This window comes from Adiantum capillus-veneris, chromosome 21, assembly GCF_014529385.1.
Source record: "Adiantum capillus-veneris isolate H3 chromosome 21, ASM1452938v2, whole genome shotgun sequence".
In the NCBI taxonomy this organism is placed as follows: domain Eukaryota; kingdom Viridiplantae; phylum Streptophyta; class Polypodiopsida; order Polypodiales; family Pteridaceae; genus Adiantum; species Adiantum capillus-veneris.
The window spans coordinates 147,077,371-147,099,549 of record NC_140951.1 but is presented as its reverse complement, the minus strand read 5'-3'; the positions used below and the strand labels follow the sequence as shown (position 1 = coordinate 147,099,549).

The window sequence follows — 22,179 nt, the reverse complement described above, 5'->3', positions numbered from 1 at the left end:
TATATATATAGGTATGATTAAAAAGAGAAATTTTGTGGTTGGTGTTTTTATTCTTCATGATCTCAAGATACCATTTATATTAAAAAAAGGCTAGCTACAAGTTGCATATAAGCGGTGAGCAAGGAAAGTCCATTGGAATACCAAGGCTTTGGTAATAGCAACGACTACCAAAGTGTATTGAAAAATTATTCAGAAGCCATGAGATGACATCAGAAAGCTTATTCTTGTCAAAGTGGGAAGTATGTGATGAGTTAGATTTTTAAATCCATCTAGGCTTATTAACAAGAGAAATGTGGGAGAGTCTGCTTAGCCTAGCAAGGCTAAATGCAATCTTAGTATTTTTTTTAAAAAACTTTTCAGTCTTGTATCACCAATCAGGGGAGTATTTTTGTAACATTGAGTAATGTTAGAACAAAAAAGATGAAAGATCTGAGTGGGGAGGTTGAGAGTAACACCTGTAACACTTTTAACAATCCAAAATGGATTTTGCTTTGATGCACATACTGATTCAAACTCGGTTAATATAAGGTCAAGTCATAAAGTAATGTCTTTAGTAATATCAGTAAAGATCCCATTCGAGGCATTGGTGGAACTTGTTTGTGATATTTATAGGTAGGAAATACCATAGGTAATAGAAATTACTACAGTGTTTTGAAACAATATTGGTAACTTCATTAGGAGATAGGTTAAGTAAAGAAAACTCAACCCTCAGTTAGTCGTATGTGAGTAGCTTTCCATGTGAGATTTTTTCACATAAGAGTAGGGCATTTGGCGGCTTTGTCAAGACCAACAATAAACCAATTCTGTGCGAGTTTTTGAAATTTTAAGTTGAGGTCAAGTGTGATCCAAGTGCTATCTGTAGATAACCATTTATGTGGTAAAAGAGTCACCTTTTGAAAAAACTTTGTTGAACCAATTTGGTTAAGCCCACTAGGACTGTCTTCTCTAGTCGGAGAGTATTGACTAGCTTAGTCAAGTAGCTAAGTAAAGCTGAAAGGGCAAGGTATGAGTTTTTTAGAAGAGTTGGAATGTAGTTTAGTCCTTTAGCAATGATCTTTTGGAATGTAGGGTCATTAATTAGGATCACAAGTGCAGTCATGCTTGCCTAAATCACCAAAGTCTTTGCAAAAAGCATCAAACTTCTCACAAGAACAGTCATGGATAGTATTGTGGAGTAAAAATTCGTTGTTGTAGACTAAACTTTTAATAGGTTGATGATATGTCCAACCAATTAGGACCTTATCCAACATATTATGGTTACAAAAAGTATATCAAAACACTCACAAAAGATAGACTTGCGTGAAAACCAATCCAAGAGTTCATTCTGGTATAAACAATGTATATCGATATGCTTCATGTAGAAGTATTTTTTGAAAGTTTTTTCCTGCCACAAGGGGCCAAAAATCACCTGCATGGTAACAAGGTTACATGTCAAGGGGGTGCTGGATGGGTGTGTTTCTTCCTCTCCCTCTAGTGAAGCTACAAGATTTTCCCCTATTGAAGCTAGAAGAAGTGCTAGGTGTTAGAAAAGATGTGAAAGAGCTATTAGGGTGGTTAAGGAGTTAGGTTCTTTAAGTGAGGAGAATCATCATCTTCAGTGAAAGGCTTGCATAATCCAATAATAATTTTAAACCCCTTGTAGTTGGCATAGTTAGTGAGATAAGTGCCAAGTTCTTATGATTTGAGTTCCTTAAGAATGTCAAGCATTAGGCTGCAAAAAGTGTTTAAAGCAATTTGAGCAATAACCAGGGGTTTAGCTTGCCCACCCAACCAAGAGCAAATAAGAGACAAATGAAATTCCACAGGTTTCTCAAGGAAGAGTTGTTCCACGTGATTGAGAATGAACCAAATAGCATGCTCAAACCACATAACACTGGAATCACATGAGGCTTTTGGGTCCCAAAATTTGTAAGCACATTTTAAGTATGGTCAAAAGACATTCTAGATAGAGTCAATGTAGAAGTCTTGATTGCTCTTAGCAAACTCCATATTTTATTTTGTGCAAACATACAGACCAACTAGATGAACACGTAGAGGGATCAATAAATTGAGGCCAAAAGGGGCCTTAATGAGCTCCCATTTGTCTAGGAACTGTCCACCTTTATGAATTTTGAGTTTGTAGTCCTCCACAGTGGAATTAGGGAGGTGGCCAAATATACCCATGTTTCACTTATGATAGATGCCAAAAAAGATTTGTTGGGAAGGACCCAAAGCTGATGGTCCACTCCAAAGGACTCAATCGCAATTTGTTTGATTGGAAGAAAAGGGAAGACTTTGGAAACCATTCTAACAGGTTAGAGTCACTGAGGGAGAAAAGGTTGTTCTAAGATTCTTTGATAGCTTCTAGAGTAGCACTATCTCTGCAAAAGATACCACCAAATTGTGGGATAATAGGGGTACTAGTAAAAGTGGGATTGAGGCCGCATAATTGCTTAAGAAACTTTCGCACCAAAAGAAGAAAACTGAGCCAAATCTTGGTTGTATTGGTAAGACAAGTACATGTAATTAGGCAATGTATTGGGAGATCATAGCTACTCCATCAGTAGCATCTTTGTCTAAAGTAGCCAAAATTTTGATCCAGTCATTAAAAGAGAGCATGTGTAAAATAGAAGACTTCTTGTAAAAAGCAAGGGATGATTCATAGATAAGTTCTGATGCTTCCAAGCTACTTATACATCGAAGGATGAGAGAGGTAGCCACAAAAAGACGTTTGAAAGTTAACTCCAAACCTTGGGAGAGGGATATTGCATGTAACAAATGTTTTGAAGAGTTAAAAGAGAACATTTAGGGTAAGATATTGCAATGCTTCTAGACTTTTGAACAAGAAAGGGTCTTGTTCTAGGGGCACAAGTTTTCTATAGGGATGATCCTTGAGGTCTCGCGGTGGTCACTATGCATAATTTGTGTACATCATGTGCATTCAAAGACTATTTCTAAAACTCATTATCTATGAATTTTATACAAATAAATTACACCTTTTTTGTTGGTGGATATGTCGCAAGCAGATGCTAGCATAGCAAGAACTAAACCAACATACCAGAATGTCGGCCAAGGGCATAGCTCGACTCGCAGGTGCGTGGAAGCAAATAGATGGTTGTCAAACACCTACTTGACCTTCTAAGACACTCACTTCTCAAGGAAATCAAATCCAGACATCCTATGTGCTTGTGATTACAATAAAACTTACATTTCTCACACTACCAAAATCAAGAACAAAAGTCCTTGAATTACCTTGAAACTTACAGGGGCTACTCTACTTACCTAGAGTTCACTACCCTATGGACTCTTACCCTATATCCTGCTTGTAACAATTGGTATGTAGCAAAAATGTATGAAGATATGCAGTCTATTACAGGTCACCAATTCTCAATGTGTAGCTCTACTCACCACCATGAACCTACTGGTATGAAGAACTTGTAAAACAGACACAATTTGCAAGATAACCCACTCGGAAGCTCATGGGAGCTTGCTTCACGTGACAAAACCAAAACTTCACAAGCTTGACGTTGGTGCTCACCGTTCCTAAATCGTTGGTGATGTTGGCTTTGCAATGGCTAGTCTATAGTGCATATAGCAAAGAGAATCTCTCTCTCTCTCTCTCTCTCTCTCTCTCTCTCTCTCTCTCTCTCTCTCTCTCTCTCTCTCTCTCTCTCTCTCTCTCTCTCTCTCTCTCTCTCTCTCTCTCTCTCTCTCTCTCTCTCTCTCGCTCTCAGTCACAGAGACACGACACACAATAAACACAAAGATTGATTAATTAAAAGAAATTGTCTCCTTAGGGTTACAAAACTTTGGATTATATACATTCCTCTTGAGGGACACATTCCCATAAAAATAATCTCTCATATCTATCAAAATTAAATATTACAAAAAATGGGTGATTCTTCTTAGTGTTCCATCAGTCAACACCCCATCCACGTCTATGTCGTCCCTGACATGATTGGTCCATGTCTTTGTCTGGTCTTTAGTCCATTCCTTTGCTCAATAGAACCCAAATGGATGAATCATCTTCAAGTAAGATTCATTTTGATGTTCCCAATGCTCACAGCTATCATATGTGAAAAACCATGTATAGAAAGCCTCTTCAAGGCTTCCATGTGTAATCTAGGTAAAAACATCAAGCATTGGTAGAAGTGGTGTAGGCACTTGTGGTGATGGTTGAGTGGAGAGGTTGTAAGAAAATTTGAGGAGAGTGTAGCCCATTGGCAGTAGACTTGAGTCCATAGCTTTGTGTGGCACGAACACCTTGATGCAAGCTAGCAATGTTTTGGAGATCTTTCTGAGCATTTTTCACGTCAAATGAGGAGAGCCAATGAAGAGCTTAACGGCACCCATTAGGGTTTTCACCATATAAGTCCCACTTATTCTCTCTCCTTCTTTGGGAGGTGGAAGCTTAGGGTAATCAAGCCAGGTTGGATGCTTCTCCAAAAGCCTTGAGTGGTACTTCCAGGTTCTCATCCTCGGTACTGGGCATAGAGCGACATCATCTCTGATAGACTTTGGAGCATCAACCAGACATACTAGGTATGCCGAGTATTCTGTGAGCTAGCCTTTTCTCCATTTTGGCTGTGAGTCTACTATTATCTTGAAGACTGTTTATGTCACCTTCAAAGAGCGGTGTCATCTTCTCAAATTTCTTACTCCTTTTGGAACTTCTCATTTTGTTGAGTCCAATGCAATTTGTATTCACTTCACTTCTTCCACAAGCTTTAGCGGAGAGCTTGTAGATTTTACAAAAATTCCCACATTGTGTGCACTTCTAGGTGCACATAAGCCTAGATTCCCTCCCTCAACCTTTTAGAAAATCTAGACATATCTAATTTGGAGCTATTTCTTTGTGATTTTCCATCACCTCCAATTCTTTATTTGTTTGTACATGTGTAGCTTATCCAATGGTTTGGCTATTTTATGATCTATTTCTTGTTCCTAGTAACGATAAACTAGTGTTTACTCTTAAGCTTAGTAAATAGATTCCTATTGTTGAGAACATTTAAGGCTCTTACTATCTAAATAATGGGTACAAGCATATGCTTGATAAGCAAAGAATTTATGTGAAGTGTATTCTCCCCTAAAAAGGATAAGGAGTTCTTGTATGAATTTTTAGATACACCGGGTTGACATGACACTGGGAACTTTTGACCCTTCATGTAATATGTTCTCATAGCAGTTTTTGATATTCATAATGTACATAGAATGTATGTTATTAGCTAGGTTGATTACTACTTCATGAAGAGATCGACAATCCACCAAGATTGAATCCTCAAACTATGGTGAATATAAGTTTTCTAATATGCTACGGTGGAGAGATTTATACTTCAACCATTGTGTGTACTTGGAGATCACTTAAATCAACTATACAAGCAACATAAGTGACTCACATACTATGACTATCTATATATCTACTAACTAGTCTACTAGTAAGTAAAGCATGTATTCTCTACTATCTTAATGAAGAAGAAGAAGTGAGTGCAACCATGTTCTTAAACTCCACAAACTTCTCACACTTGATGTTTATGCATTGTAAAGTAAATCCAAGTATAGCGACTAATCATCACTGAAAATAAAAAAATAAGTCACATTTCCAAGTTAAGTATGATCAAAAGGACCCCATACATTTCTATGAATCAAGTCCAACGGATGTACACTAACGCTTTCTCTATGCGGAAATGACAATCTTATTTACTTTCCAAATTGGCATGCTTCACATACATGGTTGAAATCCAAGTGACCAAACCATGGCAATCCTCTTACAATCTCACACTTCTGCATCATTTTTAGCTTTCTTAAGTTTACATGCCCAATTCTTTTATGCCATAACTCCACATTATCATCAATATATGCAGCCCTTGTTTACATATTATCATGAGAAATCAGATTACCTACATCATGTAGTATAACAACCGGCCAACTTTCTTGCCTCTTCCAAGAAACTTTCCAGGTCTATTGTGGCTAAAATCATGTATAAAACAACCAAATTAATTCAATGTAACTTGCATGTTTTGATCAAACATTTTTTCAACAAAAACAAGAATTTTAAAATCGTCATTACATGCAACACATCTCCCAAAGTATTTTGTACATCACTTTTTGTTATCAATGGTACACTACCTACATGCATAATTTCATGTGTCATCTCTGTAGCCACATACTCCTCATTATGTATAGGTTGCTTTCCATCAAACCATTCTCTATGACTTTATATGACTAGTGTATTCGGAATCAACATACCAACTTCTATCACTTCCTGGTTTGGAAATACTTTCAAGAACATGTTGCATAGCAAACAAATGACCATGAGAATCATCACCATGAGCACCACTATAACCACCTCTTTCAACAAAATGAGAGTATTGTGATCTCCCACAATCTCTAATGCAATGCATTTCATTTTTTCTATCTCTTTGTATAAAGGCATCACCTCTACTTTGTATCATGACTCTCTCTCTCTCTCTCTCTCTCTCTCTCTCTCTCTCTCTCTCTCTCTCTCTGCATAAAACCTTCTTCTCTTTGCATGGGGGTCTTTAAACATAATTGTTGCCTCTTTCTTGCACATGATTTCCTCTTTCATGCATTCCACTATTTCCTCTTCCATGATATGATAGAAAACCTCATCTCTATTCGAGCCACTTGTAGATGCATTGAAACCAAGTTCCACTTCTTCCACCATACATAAAGCAATCAACTTCCCAAAGTCCCACATAATTCCTCTCATCAAAATAGAGGTATCCAATGACTTATATTGTGGTCCCAAGCCATTTAGCATAATCAAAATGAGATCATCATTTTCAACTATGCAATTTATGTGTACCAAATCTTTCATAATTTGTCTAATTTCAGCCACACATTCTATTATTATATTGCTTTCTCACCATACTCCATGCAACCTTTACTTTAATTGAATCTTATGTACCTTAGTACTTGTACTGTACGTCTTATGTATAACATCCCAAGCATCCTTTGGTGTACTGATCTTTTGATAAGAGCCCGGGGGATTCACCATGGAACCCTTACCACAACGGGTAAGTGCAGAGGGGGGGGGGGGGGGGGGGTTTACAAGTTACATAAGCGTATAAGTTAGGGGCAGGCCCCAAATAATTTATCTCCCAAGCTTAAAAATAAGGGAGGGGGTATCATATTTATGGGGAGGGGACGGGGAGGCGAAGGGGAAAATGAGAGGAAGTTTTTGTGTTTCAAAATCATGGCTTCCCAAAAGAGTCTTCCCTCAAACTTGTGAGTCAATATCTACAAAGATACATGCAAGAACTAACATTTCTTTGTATCAATTGCTTGTTTTGTTATTATAGTTCATTTGTTGAGGGATGAAAGCTATAAAGATCTTGTATAGATGCAAATTTACACAGAGAACCTAACACAACTTTACAACTATGTTTTTTGAGTAATTTAGATGGGTCCAAATTGGACAAGTAGCTAGAGTGCAGGCTGAACGGGCACATAGTTTGAAAGTCAAATTAAGACACATTGAGGGTACATCTAGTTATCAACAGACGTGGTTCCTTTGTACGTTCTCAATCACTATGCTACACGCTCTTTGACTAGTTTTACTCAGTTAGATCATGTGAGACCTAAATTTTATATGTAAGATAGGGGTATGATAGTTTTCTGCATTGATTATCGTATAAGTGTAGAAAGGGGGGGTCATATTATATAAAATTGAGTCGTATATAGGGGTTTTATCAAAGTTGTCCGCTCGCAGGTGGCGTCCCATTTTGTATATAGAGTGAATCCCCCGGGGATAAGAGGTATTAAGCTTTCCAAAATACATATAGTGATCCAAAGCAATAGTTTTTTGAGATTTTTCAATTTAGTATTTATACGTTTTTTCTCCTCTTCCAAAAGATCTAGAGGCAGTTTTGAACATACATCTTCACCTGTGACAAGATCCCATGCACCTTTTTCCATCAAGAAGTTCTCCATTGGATACGTTGATACATGGTAGTTGTCTTTTGTAAGCTTTTCACAAACAATTTGAGTTATTTGCAAAGACAAATCAACCATACTTGATTCAAATCTTTTAAATCATGAATATCATCAATGTATGATGCATAAGCAAGTTTCTTTGCTTCCACATTCTCTATGCAAGTATGTGCACTAAACCACAACTTCAAATACAATCTTCAAATCACTAGAACACTCCTCCAACCTCTAAGATCTGCACACATACCTCAATTTTTATGCATTCAAGTGTCCAAAAATTTCTATGAAACTTTTTATTAGCCATCTTTACTTATTGGCCGATGTCAACCAAGCGAACTAAGGCAAGACTGTGCGCAAAAAATATATCTTTTTAACTGCTTCTTTTGACCTCATAAAGTCAAAATTTAATGTAGATTTCTTCTAAGAATTTGTGCATTTAAAGTGGGATTTGTATATAGCTAGATCATGCATGAATCGGACACTTAGTGAGAAATATGGCAAAAAAACTAAACTATTGTCGTGCAGTCTACCAAAAATTCCTTCACCATCTTTGCACCACCAATGCTCAAAATGCTCAAATGTTCACTCCAACCTTATTGTGATCCTAAATGTAGAGAATAAGCAAGCCCATACACTCATACACACCCTCAAGAAACTCAATTCATGGCTGCACTCACTTCTTCTTCTTCATTAAGATAGTAGAGAATACCCACACTTCACTTAGTAGTAGACTAGTTAGTAGATATATAGTTAGTTATAGTATGTGAGTCACTTATGTTACTTGTATAGTTGATTAAAGTGACCTCCAAGTACACATAGTGGTTGAAGTAGAAACTTCTCCACCGTAGCATATATCTTTGTCAATCCATTGTTGTTGCTTGTCAAATTGACCATAGTGTATCACATACTTTTAGAAAGCCTAGGGTGGCATATTTGTGTGTATTTAAAAGCATCTACTATGTACATGTATCCCATGAGGTGAGAAGTAAAATGGATGCAAGATCAATCAAATGTGTATTTATTGGCTATGTGGATGAGAAGAAAAGATACAAGTGTTATGATCCAACAACAAGAAAGCTGTATGTAAGTTGAGAGATGTAGTCCTTTGTGAAAATGATTCTTGGTATAAATTAAAGAATTTTGAAGTTGCTGATGAATATGAGAATGGAGATGATCATAATGTACATAGAAATTGTGTAGAAGAGAAACATGCAAGTTAAAGTATGTCCAAACCACAAGACTCACATGATACAAGTACATTGGAGAACCTATGGAGTGGTACATTGCATTACATGACTCAAGAGAAGGATAAGAAAAAGATAGACGAGCATAATATAGATGGAAATTTTTTGAATAGTACTATGGATAGTGAGAATGATTTTTCGAAGGTGAAAACTTTAGGTGTGTTGAGAAGTAACGTCATGTACCACTGCGTGAAAGACAAGTGCAAAGTGAGATGGTGGTGCAAAGATCACAAACAGTGAAATACCTGATTGACAAATTTACATATAGCAACTATATGAGGATGCATTATACTTATATGATAGCAAAAGCTCAACATATAGAGTCTACATGCTATGAAGAAGCAATCCAAAGTGAAGAATAGAAAGATGCTATGTATGACTAGATGGAAGCTCTTAGGAAGAATGAGACATGGGCTTTGGCAACACTACCTTGTGGGAAGAAATTTATTGGTTGTAAATAGGTTTATAAAGTCAAATGCAAGGCTATTAGAAAGGTAGAAAGATATAAAGCAAGGCTGATAGCAAAGGGATATACACAAAATTATGGCTTGGACTATGATGAAACATTTAATCTTGTTGTAAAAATGTCTATCGTGCGGAGTGTGGTAGCATTGGCAAAAATAAATGGTTGGAAATTGAAGGAAAAAGATGTGAAAACTGCATTTTTGAATGGATATTTATATGAGGAGGTGTACATGTATCAAGGGCAAGGGTTTGTTCATTCAAAGCATCAAAACTATGTATGTAGATCGAGAAAATCTCTTTATGGTTTGAAACAAGCATCACGAGCATGGTGTGAGAAATTTAGCAAGTTTTTAGAAGAGATTTGGATTCATACAATCAAAGGCAGATTACTCACTTTATGTATTGCATGACCATGGTGGTACTTCATTGTGGTGATTTATGTAGATGAATTGATCATTACGGGAGGCAATATGATTGCTATTAAAGACACGGAATAGAAATTGCATGTAGAGTTTGACATGAAAGATCTTGGTGAGTTTTATGATACTTTCTTGGGATTAAAGTAATTGACACAAAAGATGGTATATGGCTAATTCAAAGGCAATACATTCTTGACATGCTTGAGAAATTTAGTATGACAGAATGCGCCATTGGATCAAAATGTAGAGCTTATTGATGATGGTAACTAACTGGAGGATGCATACATGTTTCAAAAGATTGTGGGTGTGTAGATTTACTTAACCACAATACATCCATACTTGAGTTATGTGGTTGGTGTGGTTCCACAATTTATGCAAAATCCATGTAAGAGTCATTTGGATGTTGTTCAAAGGATTTTGAGGTATGTGAAGACACCATGTAACTATGGGCTATTTTATAAGAAGATGATGAAGGATGTATATATGAATTTATAGACACCAATTTTGCTAGAAATGTAAGTGATAGAAGGTGTAAAAGTGGTTATGCATTCACATTTGGAAGTGCCATTGTTAGTTGAAGTAGTAAGAAGCAACCTACAATCGTATTGTCAAGCATGGAAACAAAGCATGAAGGAGCAACCATAGCTACATGTGAAGCAATGTGGTCGAAGAATTTGTTGTATGGATTGAGAATTGAAGTGGATGGTAAGGTGGTGATATATTGTGATAATATGAGCATCATTATGCTGGCAAGAAATCTAGTTTATCATGCACGAACAAAACATATTGAGGTACATTATCATTATGTACATGAGAAGGTGATTGATGGTGATATTGACTTGGTTCATGTGAACATGGATGAACAAGTTGTGGATATCTTTCAAAGGTACTTGTAAGAAAGAAGTTTGCATACATCTGATGAAGCCTATAGTGTTCAAAAAGTTGCATGTGACCAAGCTCACATATGCATATAGAGATGCAAATGGCAATGAATACCAACATGTCCATGATCTTGTAAAAACCCCTACAGATGTCCAGAATGAAGTCAAAGATTATCTCAAATTGATGCAAAATCTCAAGCTGCCAGAATAGGTGACAAATAAATCAAAGTTGACAAAATCTAGTGTAAGGAATGAAAAATACAATAGGATATAATAGCAGGGAGATTAGAGAGAGAGATGATGCAAAGTAGATTAGTGGAAAAAAAATAAAAAAATATCACACTATTACAAAGTGATGTCATCATCCACCCATGCGATCTCAAGGTAGAGCTTAGATGGCGATTTAGACAACCAAAGCAAGTAGGAAATACAAGGGGCTTCCTATCCTTCAATAAGCCTTGTGCATGTGTATGTGTGCCTCTAATGTGAACATCTAGTGTACAATTGCTCAGAGATAAGGCCTCCTTATATAGATGAAAGGGAGTCTCTATATGCGCATGTGTAGCCACCCTTGGATAGCCAAGTCCAAGTAGAACTCGACCATGCGTCCATGTGTGTGGCCACCCTTGTGTAATCAAATTCAAGTAGGACTCTCCCATGCTCCCATGTGTAGCAGCTCTTGGGTATAAAAGTTTGACTAGAACTCGACCACCAATCGTTGAAATATGGCCACCAGCCAAAGGCCATTAATCACCGGCCAACAGCCAAAGACCACCCACCATTGCTGGTCATTTTTTGATTACATTTTGGCCGCTGTCCCCGGCCAAGATATTTCAATGAGAAGGAATATTCCCCAAATGTGGCCCTGAATTTCTCTATACCATCTACAATCACAAATAAAGATCCCATCGATGTGCAAAGCTAGAATCCACCAAATATTTGTGCACTATTTGCTTCTCCTCATATGGGGATCTTACAAACTCTGCAACATACATTGTGGTGGAAAAATTGACAGGTGGGCATTGCAATTATACCAACAAATAAAGCTCAAAATGATACACAAAGGTCAACACCAACATCTCCTCCAAAGAGATAAATTCTTCCAAAAAGTACAGTGGATCTTTTAAGATCAAAGGTTACTCAAATGTATGTAGATAATGCACAAAAATTGCAAGAAAAAGGTGCAGTATCATAGCCAAATGAGCCAACATCGACTAAAGTAGGTGGTCAAAGCCAGGAAGATGCAAAAAAAGTTCAACCCAAGGACACCAATACAATAAGAGTAGTCTGTATAAAAGGAAAGCCCAAGAAAATCAAGTGCAACATTATTGGTGAACATGAAGAAAAGCTCTCAAGCAAAGTAAAGCCCGACTTTCAGCTAGACAAGAACATTATGTCTTTTTTCACTTGGCAAAAACGTGGCCAATCGGAGTTGAAAGATGCTCCATAATTTATTAGCATATCTGTAAATAAATGAGTAGAATGTTGGGGAATCATTTCCATCTCCATTCAAATAGGTTTACAGACTCTCATAGATTAATTTCATGTGATGATAGTAAAAGCTGTACCAAACAACATTATATTGGGAATGCCAATGGTCGGTTCTAGAAGTACAGAGATCAAACAAGATGCAGTCTTTAGAGACAACTAAGAATGAAGACCAAGAATGGTCACCGGCAAAAGACAACACAAATTCTTCAAGTTTAGTACAAGTGGAAACAAATTCCAAAGTATTGCTTATTGAAGATATTTCATCCCCACCTAGCAGAAACCCCGAAGAGCTTGAAGTAAATCAGGCAATAAAAAATGTTATTCAAACACAACAAACAAGAACAAGAAGAGCTAATGAGATGGAAGAAACATCAAGACAAGAAGAAAAGAAGATCAAGGTTGCAAACAACTAGGAAGCAATGATAAGGCCAAAGATCGATCGGTCATTGTCAATTGAATCAATAGATGTAAGTTTGAGTGGAACACAAATTCTCAAACTACCTTCCATAGAGACCCAACTAGATCATGATGATATCTCAACAGAAGCAGGACAAGTATCTTCAATAGAACCACCAATGAGGATAGCTATAGTCCTCATAGTGCAAACTGAGCAAAAGTTTGATTCAATGCTCTACTAGATAAAGAAGCAAAGTGCAATATGCTTTCAAAAAACATCCAAAAAATCCTTGAGATCACTCCATGCAAGCAAGATAGCAAAGAAATGCTAGGTATATCTAAAAGTCAAGGAGAATTGGATGCTACTCTTAGCATCTAGAAGTATCAAGAGCACATAAAGTTTCAAGTAAATCCTAAAAAAGAAATACCTGTAGATGTCATCCTTGGACATTAGTGGTTAGACCAACCATAATGATATTACTCTCTTTCCCAAGCGGTAGTAAGAAATAGTTACATGTACCACTAATGTTGAATTAAGAGTTGCAAATGTCATAAGAATCAAGGACACATCTTACAAACAAAGGTAAAGCTAAAATGGACCTACAAACAAATAGCATAAAATATGTACATCATATGCCTCTACATCAAAGAACCCTCATGGATCAACTCATCCAAGTAAGTCAAGCTTTAAAAACTCCTAGTGCTGAACCAAACAAAACCTCTAGGAAGCCACCCAAAAAAGTAAAGATATATTAGCCCAAGTACTCATGAAAGACTGAGCAAGTCATCATGTGTTTGTTCCAAGAAATCTGGTAAGAGCTAGTGATCCAGTACGGATTGAAGATACAAGATCAACACAAAAAGGAAAACACATGGGAAGGATAGCATCACAATGCAATTTATAAGAACAAGAGTACTACAAAGGTAACAACTAGATATGGGTACCAAAATCGAAGATCATGGCTTATGAAGTGCAATTGAGACCCTCCCAAGGAAGAAGGATAAATGGGTATCACCCATGATGGTATCCAAGGATACCTAAGAAGAAGCAATACAAAAGCACAACACCAAGTATTGTTAAAGTCAACCACAACCCTCAAGAAGATACAAATAAAAAATGGATTCTAAAGAATCCTCTAGGATTCTACATAGGCTATACAAAGATTTGACTTCTAGTCTATCAAAGACCAGCTGCACTTACAAAACAACATGAAGATCTCAAGAGCTCAACCAGAACTTATGCTAGACCAAGTCATCAAAGAAGCTACAAAGGTAATGGAAGGAGTTGGATTCCTAAGTCTTCTAGCGGCTTCGAGTCAAAAGACAAATGCCAACAATCAATAGAGGCCTACAACAACATCAAAGACTCCTTTCAATAGGTCTAACTAGAGAATAAAAAAGACAATGGAGTCATCACAGTTAAAGAAGGACAACCAATTTAACAAAGACACATATTTAAAGATAATAAACAGGTATGGCAAGAGTGTGAAATTTTTTTAAGCTTCTAATTTAGAGTTTTTTTTGAAACTTAGAGCTTTTCTCTCAAGCATATTCTAACGATACTTTTAGAAGAGCAAATAGGAATCCTCATGCTTTCTACAAGAATGTTCAATACACACACACACACACACACACACACACACACACACACACACACACACACACACACACACACACACACACACACACACACACACACACACTCACTTGTATTAAAGACACTGTATGTGAATGTGTATTTCTTAGCTCATGTCACAAACAACCTTTGATTGACATGTATAAAGCCCTGTTTGAGCTCTTGCCTTCGACTCCAGAAGTAGTTTTTGTTGAGCAAGACATGTCGTTGAATCCGAGGAAGCCCATTGTCCTTGCGGCGCTTTTACCTCTCGCCTATCAAAGTGATGTTCTTTCACGTAGCTTAAGGGATAGAGCATTCCTATGTACCAATATTTACATTTGATTATTATAGTTTGGCTATTATACGAGAACGCTAGAGAATCATGTTTGCAAATTGTAATTAGGATAATATAGTGCCACAAGACTTTTAAAATCTAACTATTTATCTAGGGAGCCTTCTTAAGACTTATATACCAAGAGAAACAAGTCTCAATCTAAATCAGAGTTTTCACTCAACAAAGGAGCTCTGCATAGTAGTATACCTATGTACAAGCTATGGGGAATAAAGAATCTTGATGCCCTTCTACTGTATGCATAAAGTTTAAAGTTTCTCTTTAAGTGAAAATAACATCTCTCCTATACTTGTCTATAGAAGAAAACATGTCTATGTGCTCAAGGAGATCATAACATTTGATTCCTTTGTAATACCTTGCAATCAATGAACAAGAAAAACAAAAAATGGAGAGCAAAACGTTATATAGAAACCATACTTTTGATAAACTATCACTCTCTCCAAAAGAGAGTAATTCATCTTTACCACTATATAACGCTCACAAATACCCATGCTATACTAGCATCACAAATTTTGAAGTATGTTACCTTTATTGAGTTTGAGTTATGGCATGCAAAATGAAAGATGGGCACTTAAAGGCTAAGACTATGATACTTATGGTAAGGAGAGAAGCAAAGGGTAAAGTGCTCTATTTTTTCTATGTTTTTCCATCTCCTAAATTGAATTTAGAGGAAAATATTGAAAACGGTAGTGGATTACACCAAGCCAATAGAAAAAAGTAATCATAATCAAAAACCTTTCGTCCAATTTGAGGCTTTTTGGCTTTCCAAAGTTTAAAACGAATATTTAAAAATTTGAGGTAGATACTTTATGATTTCTGCAAAGATTACATTCATTGAGCCGCCAGTTCGTTCGCGTGCACGCGGACGGTCTGCCGGCTCAAGAAGTACCCTAGTGGAATTGTGTTGGCTCTCTAAGTGGCATTTTGGACCTTGCAACCAAGCTTCTTAGGGATTTTTCCAAAGGTGTGGAGGGAGTATCGTGCTACAATAGAAGGGGTGAGAACAACTTGCATCGCATTGATTAAGTTTGTGAATTACACGAGTTGTGCTTGGAAGAGCTCACAGACCATCCACGCGTGTGTAGACGGTCTGCGAGCTCAAAACATGCCCGTAAGGAGCCTAACCCTTGCCTCGTCATGCTACTCTAGCCGTTTATAAGTCGACCGAAGTGCTGTACACAACGCATCCAAGCTACTTGGAAATTCTGAATGCTTCATTGCGTGCCGTCCACTTTTTCCAAATTTCTATGCTTCATGATGTGATGTGTGCTCAATGCTACCAAAAGAAAAATGCTGGAGATATGGTCTTTGCACCTCAACAGCACACCAAAAAGTTCTGCAATTCGCATCACAGTTTTGAGACTGGACCAAGATCAGTTTTGCCTATAATAGATCCAAGCAATCTCCCTATGAATCATCCTCGTCCCCACATAATCTTCCTATGAATGTCTTTCCGAACATCTCATGATCACTCAATATTATGGCCTACATTCCGTTGTTGTGAATGCTTCATTTCCAAAAGCATTGTGACTGGTGAAAATGCTCGCAAATACTCCACTTGAATCTGCGGCTAGGCCTACAGATCACCCCGTTTCAACTCCTAATGAGAAGATTGCTTATATCAAGCAAAGGGCAAGTAGGGTGTCGAAGTTATAGGATGGAGTGGGTCTGCTAAATGGAGAATAAGTCATCGTAAGATGATGGAGAAAAAAGGCTGATGGGGCAAGTTCGGTAGTAGCAGGTCAATGATTACCAGAGAATGTTTATTTGAATAGAACGAGTATTCATAGGACGAGGTTAAACATGTCATTTTGAGGAAGAGGTTAAGGCTCAAACATACCGTGCTAAGGAGTAGGAACTAGAGGGAATGGTCAAGAGTCGGTGGGAGGGAGACCAATCACATGGTACTACCAGTGCATGGGCCAATGTACTGATACATTGCCATTGGAGCTTGGGGTACTAACTTTTGGGTGTTGATCTATCAAACATCTAACGGTGGAGCTATGGATTGTGGTGAGGAAATACCAATAGATGCATAGATGAGAGGGGATGCCCTTGGATTCCCGACCTTAATTGACTATTATAAAGCTAGGGCGAGGGTCTTTAACTATGGTGATACAACCAATGCTATGAATTTCCCCCTGTGGGTCCTCTGGTGTGTCAATTTGTTTTCCTCCATGATTTGATTGCTAGATCGTGGTGCATTTTGAGATACCCTCCCAACAGTATTATCTATGACAAATACCCTCATTCGGATGGTGCTTGGTCTCCTCAATTACAAGTGAAAGATTTGACCTAAATGCTAGCTCTGACTTCTAGAGGAGCAAAAGTAGAGTCATGTTACCTAAACTTTTCCTTATGTGTGTGAAGTGGACACAAGCATTCTGATGCATATTGGTAGTGCTATAGATTTCAAGCACAAGCTCAAATTGGGCACTACAACCACCTTAAAGAGTTTCCTTATTACCAATTGTTCTTAAGATGGCCTTGCTAGTGTCTCTTTGATCTAGGGCTAGCATTGCACATGTGCCTTCTCTACTTTGTAAATAGGTTTCTTTGTATCATAATGTTTGATTTTACAAGTACCTCTAGGGCTTGGCCTCTCATTAGATAGGAATTACTCTAGTTTTTTGCAACAAAATACCTTCCAATTGATAGTAACTTGACATCTACATGAGAGAATTGATGTTTTTTTCCCTTAGAGAGAGAGAGAGAGAGAGAGAGAGAGAGAGAGAGAGAGAGAGAGAGAGAGAGAGAGAGAGAGAGAGAGAGAGAGAGAGAGAGAGAGAGTTAGCTGAAGACTGGCGGCCACACACAAACTAAAGACTGACGAAAGGAGAAAAGAAGGAAATCCTATGTAGTCATTCCCTGATTTAGAAAACCCGTAATTTCACTTGTAAATACTTGGGGCTTGCAGAAGTTTCCAATTTTGTATATTATTTTTGCCATTAGACTAAGTAGGATTTCACTTTGGAACATGAGGATTTCTATTTGGAATGTATATATACCAAATTTTAACCTTAATGAAAGGACCCCTTGTTCATTCTATGAAGTGTCTGTGAGAAGCGTATTCTGTGTACGAGAGAGAGTGAGAGCTTATCTTGACGCTACGCGCACACTGGTAGTCGGAATCAAGTATAGAGAAGTGCCGTGTGCTGCCCTCGGAGAGAGCTACGCTCTAATACCCACATTGCGCGTGTACGACCCGTCTTCGCGAGATTGACCTACGAGCTATTTCTAGGGATTCGGTAAGCAAACAATGTCTATTTTTGTATTTCAGCATATCCACGCGTTCGTATCGAGTAGAGCTACACATTAAGCACCTTAGTTTTTAGAAACGTTGACCTGAAAAAACCTGTTAGACATCCTACGTGATTCTGCACTGGGTGTTTTGGGGTAGGGTTTCGGGTCACGGATCTTAGACAGAGTGGCCTATTGGTGTTAATATGATATCCCTCAATTTTCGTAGCATTTCGAGAACGTCTGATGGGTATTTGTCTTATGGAAGCGTTGTAGAAAATCTCCTTCTATGCACTATAATAGGCTATAACTTAGACCTTGAGTAGAGACCTCTATAGGAAGTAGTCAATAGTCGGTCGAGTGTAGGTGGACACCCTATGCTTGCTTCAATGCGCCTGCGGGTCGAGCTTCCTTAACTGACAATTATTGTTAGGTGAGTTCTCGCTGTGCTGACGTCCGTTGCGGCGTATCCACCAACATTGGCGCCGCTGTCGGGGACAAAAACTCTAGGTAGGTGATCGAGACTAGTCCTTGAGGATAGGGATTCTCTGGATTGCCAGAGTCTTATTTTACATTTAGATAGGATCAGAGGGTGGTGGACTCTCTAGGCCTTAGGAGGAGTCTAGGGAGCGTATGTCTGGCCTAGATCCTTCAACTTAGGTAGTATTAGCTAGGTTGTGGTGTGGAGAGTAGGAGTTGGAGTGGTATATACGGTGAAAGGATAGCTTGAGAGTCCGTGGGAGACCAGGAAGCAACCAAGACACCAAAATCACCATCCCATGTGATGAGTAGGAGTAGAGTAACTAGGACATCATGATTTATGATCTGGAGCACTTCATGTAGGTTATATTTGCTATTAGGCTCATCGATGAACTATAAAAGACTGTAAATTGTGTTTAGAAGTTGAATTGAAGTCCAAAAGTTTCTGTGATAATTGCTGAGAGATCTACAGAGCATAGGGAAGCCCACTGGCAGAGAAAAATTAAATTCTAAGACAGTAGACATCCTACGCGTAGGATGTCTACAGGGTGATCTGATAGGAATTTTGAGAATTAGAAGGTAGGTTTTACCCTATTTTCACCTGGAAAGTGGAAGATTGACCATATGTTGATAGATTGTGGTCAAAAGACAAGAATTGCCAGACATCCTACCCAAATTGTGCCAAGGCATAATTGTGAGACCAAAACCATAGGATGTCTTCATGTGCATGATCTACATGATTTATTGAGTGCATGTGAAAAGTTTCATCTCAATTGGGTGAGAAAATTGGGGTTTAAGCAGACTTTTTGACGAAAAAAAGGCCAGAATAGCTAAGTTTGGGGTCTTTTGACATTCAAACACAAATCTAAAAACACCAGGGAGCTCAGCACATCAAGGAAAAGCTGTGGGCCAAGTTGGGTCAAAATCTGATGCAAAAGACATCCTACACGTAGGATGTCTTATGCATGATTAAAAGCCCAAAATTATATTTGGGACATACCAGGCTCTCATATAGCCTTAGACAAACCTCCTAGTCAAGTTTGGTCCAATTGACCGGTGACTTCATCAGAATGGACATTAGGCTTCTGGAACAGATTTCTGATCTGTTGACCAGCTTATAGGTGTCCAAACCAAAAAGTGAGAGCAGATGTGAGCTCAACACATAAAGGGAAAGCTACATTGCAAATTTTAGTTGAAACAAAGTAAAAAGAAATCCTACACGTAGGATGTCTACAGGGTCATTTTTAGGACAATATTAAACTGTGGACATACCAGGAGGTTTTAATTGACTTAAAGGTTCCACAACTTCTTTCAAAAGTGAAATTGGACTTTGTTTGACCTGATTATGGAGCAAAGACGAGAATTAAGATGTTACCTCTAGACTGACAAACACTTGGGTGGTGTACAGTTCAAGATTAGTTGACCTAATCAAGAACATCATAAGTATATAGAGTATAGTAGTGGTTGGGATTGAACATCCAGTTATACCAATCATTACTAAGACCACCTCTAGCAATTAAATTCTTTGATTCGATTGTTGCTGAAATTAAATGCTTGTGTACAGGCATATCCGGCAGCAAAGCAAGAAGTTGTGCAGAAACTGATCCCTTGCCAGGTGAGTGGTTGAATTTGTGATAAATTGCATTGCTAAGTTTGATGAATTTAAGATCCGGAAGATACATTTTGAGAGACCAAAAAGTGGCATATGATCAGGGTAGCTTAGTATCCACCGAGGAGAGTGTAACTCAAGCAAGGCTAGATCCATTAGCCCCAATCATTGAGGAAGGTAGTGATACTGTCACTTCATCAGACAAGTCCTTCTTCATGATGGGTAGTCAACAACGAGGAGGCTTCTCCGGTGAGGACCAATGTTAGGAGGAAGCTCCTCCCAAAACCCTTTGAACAAGGCAAGTTCACTATAATCTTCTTAGAAGGAACAAACTCTTGGGGAGCCCTAGTTTATTATGACTATTGGGGACGCAAGTGGATTTCTATAGAGGAACGGCCTTCTCAGAGACTGGAGATAATTCAAGTCTATGATGATGGAGATAGATTCCGAGATGAAATGGGGAACCACTATCTGATAGTTAGGAACCCTGAGGATTACAACAGGTATGGAGATAATGTGGCAAAAGGAAAAATGGTCTCAGAAACTCAAGAGCCTCCTCCTAAAATTGATCGACCTGGAGCTCATTTTATGTATGATAAAAAAACAACTAGAGTCTCTACCTATAATGACAATGTGGGAATTTACAAGCATGAGAGCGAGGGAGTAGTCTCTTATTTTTGATGCAAAGAATCCTACCCAAATGAATTAAGCAATGACAAGGTTCTTTACTTGTTTTCTTATGAAATTGCAATGGAGAAGGATATCATTTTTGTTGACAGGTACGGGCGAGAATACAAACGAATTCTGCCAGAGGAGATAGATAAATCAACAGTTCCAAAAACATCAACATATGCCTTCGAAGCAGTACCAAGGTCCATCTATACCCTTAGCAAGTCTACAAATTCATTTTCAAAAGGGTACAATGCAACATCACATTCTAACCGGCAACAGACTTTCAACTATCAGAACCAGTAGGCAACCCAACCATCATTGCAGGAATGGCTTCAACAAAATGCAACATCCGAACAAGACCTAAATAGAGGTGGTTATCCAACCGTACGGGAGCTAAGAGATTTACAAGAACCACCACTCCATTCACATTACCAAGGCGAAAGTAATCCAAAAACTCAAGAGTCGGCAGAGCCCAGAAGACAACCCATAGAACGAGAACAAAGAGAACGAGTTAGGAGAGATGAACCACCTCTTGCAAGAACCATAGAAATTATGGCTTGGGAGCACCTCTGGGAGAGGAACCTCCCACTACCGAAGGCCAGAAGAGGTATATCGAGGAGGACGAGGAGAACCATGATGAGATTTGTAGACCATCGTAGAATTAGACCTTCTCAAGTGCAAAAATGGGTAAACAAGAAATACACGGGAAATAGAGATCTTAGGGATCATGTAGCAGCCTTCTTGCGTGTAATTAGAGCTGAAGAAGTTTTGGATTTTCCTACTCAATTTGCAGGGTTTGGAGTTACCCTAGAAGAGGATGCCGCCACTTGGTTTGATTCTATGGAGTGTAGAGATTTTGAGTCTATGGAGGAGGTTTTTGACGAGTATTGAGGAATTCTCACAAAGGGGGATAGCTCATAATACAGTCTCACAAATCCATAAATTCAAACAACAGGAAGGGGAATCTGTGTGAAAGGCAGCCCTACGACTAAAGAGATATGTGAAGTTCTGCCCTGTGGAAGAACTACCAACCCAGTCCAGACTTATGCTTATATTTATTCAAGAACTGAGAAATGCAGATCTCCAGAAGGACTTACATATGAAGAGGAGCACAACGTTAAATGAGTTAACTAAGGAAGCTCTTTATGTTGTAGACAATTGTGCAGTCTACAAGGAGGGTCAATTCAAGGATCTTGATGACGATTCATCTTCACAACAAAGTGGAAGCAAGTCCACTAAGTCAGCACAGAAAGGAGAAGTAGCTATAAGCCAGGAGCAGCTTGTGGAAGAAGTGCTAAAAAAAATTACTATGTATGCCAAGCCTCATGCTAAGCAGCCGAAGTGGTGTGCAATTGAACAAAAATGGACAAACCATGTGAC

At 38.3% G+C, this 22,179-nt stretch overlaps 1 pseudogene; it reads right to left on the bottom strand.

Moving 5' to 3' along the window:
* Positions 1-4,772: 4,772 nt before the first annotated feature.
* On the bottom strand, positions 4,773-8,013 carry LOC147431919 (uncharacterized; annotated as a pseudogene).
* Between the last annotated feature and the right edge of the window lie 14,166 nt (positions 8,014-22,179).